Source organism: Morone saxatilis, unplaced genomic scaffold (assembly GCF_004916995.1).
Source record: "Morone saxatilis isolate NCDOM2014 unplaced genomic scaffold, NCSU_SB_2.0 Contig22, whole genome shotgun sequence".
Classification (NCBI taxonomy): domain Eukaryota; kingdom Metazoa; phylum Chordata; class Actinopteri; family Moronidae; genus Morone; species Morone saxatilis.
The window spans coordinates 1,144,717-1,148,416 of NW_023339785.1; positions in this window are offsets into that span (position 1 = coordinate 1,144,717).

Below are 3,700 nucleotides of genomic sequence, written 5' to 3' on the forward strand. Positions count from 1 at the left end.
CTTATTCACTAGCTTAACTATTCACTGCCGATATCTTGCTTAGTTCTTCCGTCACACGGTGCTAGTGGTTGTGCTCTGGCCTTTCTGCCATGTCGTTCCTCACCAGACCGGACCTGAAGTATTTTTTTTTCCAGCCCCTCCACGGCGAATTCCTCTCCGCTCCTCCCCAGCCAAACGGACGGCTCGGAGTCGGTCAGAGCTAAGCTAGCCACAGCAGCTATTCCTTTTTCTCGACCACCCTAGCACACCAGCTTCGGCCCTTTTTCTGCCCTAGCACTCGCAGCTTGTCGGCGAGATGGCGCAAAACGATCCTCACTACCAGAGGGACTGTCGGGCTCTGTCGCTGCGGGAATAAAATCTCGGGGAAGGACACCCACCCGGTGTGCAGTACCTTGCCTGGGGCGTTGGACCACGCCAGGTTAGCCCCTCGAAATTCCCGGTCCTGTGCGAACACTGCAAAAGTGTTCACGGTCAAGAGCCTCAGACACAGGCTAGTCGCATTAGCCTCGCTGACCGTGACCCATTTTCTCCCCACCGCTGACCAAGGCGCAAGCCTCGGAGGAAGACGAGCCATGGGGCCGGGGAATTCCGGAGACTGGCTATGACTGGGGATGCCCAAGTGCGAGCAGTTCTGAGCTCCCCTTTTCCTGAGGAGACGTGCTTGAATTGGCCTCGCCGAGGGATGACGATGGAGCCTGCGTTCCTCATATCAGAGACGACACCTTTCGTGGGGCAGCCCGGGCCTGAAAAAGCCGAAGCTGTTTGAAGCCTTACCAAACAGGGGGAGGAAAGTTGGTGAGCTCTTCCAGCTCCCTCCCTCCATGTGACCTGCCTCGCATGTGTAAAACGTTTGCGGCAGAGATAGGCTGGAGGTCCCCTGGCAGTTGCAGTTAGCGGAGCCACCCAGGTCGCTACGAAGGCAGCGGCTTTCCCTGGCCCAATAGTGCGGTGAAACAGCTTCTTCCTGCTCTTCCCCGAGCTGGGTCCAAATTGGAGTACTGCCCATACAGCAACAGAGCCCATCCCTGGGCGCAGGCTTTCCCTCGCAACCTGCGGAGTCGATGGAAGGCCAGGGTCTCCTCTCGATGCCTCCGGTGGAAGCCCCCGTAGCTGCCGCATTCTCTGCCCGGGCAGACGAGCCAGCTATCTGCGGCATCCTCCAGGCGTCGACGCTGCCAACCAAGCCGAGCGGTTCCAGTCTTTCACTGACAGAGCGTACAAGGCCAGCCGGCCCTCCCAGCCAAGAGCTCTCAGTGCTCTCTCCAACCTCACTGCTACCAGGCAGAGGGCTGGTTTGGGGCGGGTCTGCTGACGAGCAAGGACCCCGAACGCGTGGGAGGAAATGGCGGTCATCGCTGTTTTGTCCTCCGCATCCAGGCATCTCAGTCCAGGTGATGGCGACCCTCGTCATATCAGGAATCTCCGACGTGAGATAAGCTCTCAGGTGAGAAGAGGTTTTGAATTGAGCAAGTGTTATCTGCGCGCACTTTATATAGTAGGTGGGACTACTGGGTGCAGCGCAGATGAACACCTTCATGAGATAAATGCTTCTATCAGGGCTGCAGGAGGCTGCATCCCATAGCGAGACACCGAGTGAATATTATGAAGAAGAACATCAGGCAGTCTAATCGTGGTATTACACAGACAGACTGACTTAAGAGGAGCTCTATTCAGTCAGGTGTACAGAGTATTAAAATACTTATCCAGGCATTGTGAATTTAATTAAAGCAGTTCAACTGTTTATGGGTTTTTAAGCAGCTATTAGCATGAAAGAAGGGGAAAACTTACTTTGAAACTGTGGGGGCACAGATTTTATCTGAGGATGCACTATAACCTAAGATGAACCAGTTCACACCTTAAATCCCTGTAATTCCTTATTACAATTATTGTTTCTGTGTCGGTTTATTGTTATTATTTGTCTACTGCATTGGCTTAAATTTATGTGAGCTGGAATGAGCTAGAAACATGAAACTTTGTGAAATAACTGGAAATGATGTGCCAATGCTTCCCAAGAATCAGTCCAGCTCAATGTGCTCTACAAAAAAGCCTCTTGGACCATTTCACTTCATTTTCTGTCCTCGTCCCCAAACCTCCAGGTCCGACTGCTACCGAATGTTCTGTGGATCGTTATTGGACAAAGCTCATCGACAGTTGGACGAGGCTTGTTGGTCCTGTTGATGGGCTGTGGCCCAGCACATAAACAAACCAGTCCCTCTTGGATTTCACAGGCTTTTTGGTTGAAATTTAATTTATTCTACATGGGGTGATGTTAAATTTAGTTTTAGAATTTTAATGTCATGAAACACTATGTTGAAACACCCAGCTAATCAGTGCTTGCAGGTGATCCAGCTGTGTGTTCCCACTCTGCATGAATTCTGCAGAGCCTGGGTGGCTGGGGCCCCTCTGTAGACATGTCTTCATGGATTCATTAACTGGGGCTGTGGATTGGGGGTGTGCGGATAAGAATGACGAGGGTTGATGCATGTTTGTGTCGGGCAGTTTGTGGAAGGGGAAAATGGGCTTGCTTATACAACACATGAAAGACTCAGTGAGAGGTAACTGTGTGTCCTTGGCTTGGTTTGCCTCCTCAGTCAGAATGGTTAGTTTGGAGGCTGTCAAACTCAAAGGGATCCAAATCTTTCTGTGAGTCTGCCTTTCTTTTGTTCCTCTCTCTCTTGCCTTTAAACACTTGTCCTGACAAGAGTATTTAGCTGGAAGGGGGGAGCGTATCAAATCTGCAAAGAGATTTGTCATCCCACACAGAGTGAACAAAAGACAGAAAATCCACTTTATCTCTGTCTTTCTCCCTCTATTCTTCTCTTTCTGCTGTTTGTCACCGGCTGCGGTTGTATTTTGACTATGACACACACATGCACAAACTCAAACAATTAGTAGAGCCCTTATGCTTTGCTATAAACTACTACCTGGTTGAGAACCGTGCAACATGTAAAGGACCTTATTTGTATTCTTTGAGGGTTATAAAAACAAAGTTGCAGCTGTGTTAATCCCAAGCATGGGGCCTCCCCTTAGGCCTTATTCTCAACCTTTCCCTAAATATATTGACATTAAGGAGGGTATTGATGGTAATGGATGCAGTTAGTAACCACTGATTTTCCTTTGCTCCTCCAACTGCTCATTGGCCCGACCAAACGTTTCACTCAAATATGCACTAATGCATATTTTTATGACTGAATGAATCAAGAAACAACTGTAATGTGAACAGTTGTGTACTTCTAATGAACTCACAGAAAATTGACCCATCCTGAGTCCCGTCCCTTAGGAACCTGGGTTCCTCCTTTCTTGTGTATGCTATATGCCAGCCTTGTCTATGTTGAAAAGACAACCCCCTTCGAAGATGGTTAAAAGATAATAGCGATATAGATATATATACCACTTCTTAAGTTAGCAAAGGTTAGCAAAATGCTAGCTAGCTTATCTACATCAATCATCAGCTAGGTAATGTTGAGGAAAGGGATCTCTTTAAACCCTTATCCTCGCGTGTTCTTTAATGAAGCGATAGGAGAAGATTTAGTTTACTCAATAATCAGCTTTATTTATGCTCTGGGTCCAAACTATAGTATCCCTGACAAGCAACAAAGTGTGTGTCAGTTCACGAAGTCTGAACAACTATCTCTCCCTGACCCAGTGTGTTATAGTACATCAGTGAGAAACGTCATAGTAAGGCGTTGTCTTCTTCCCA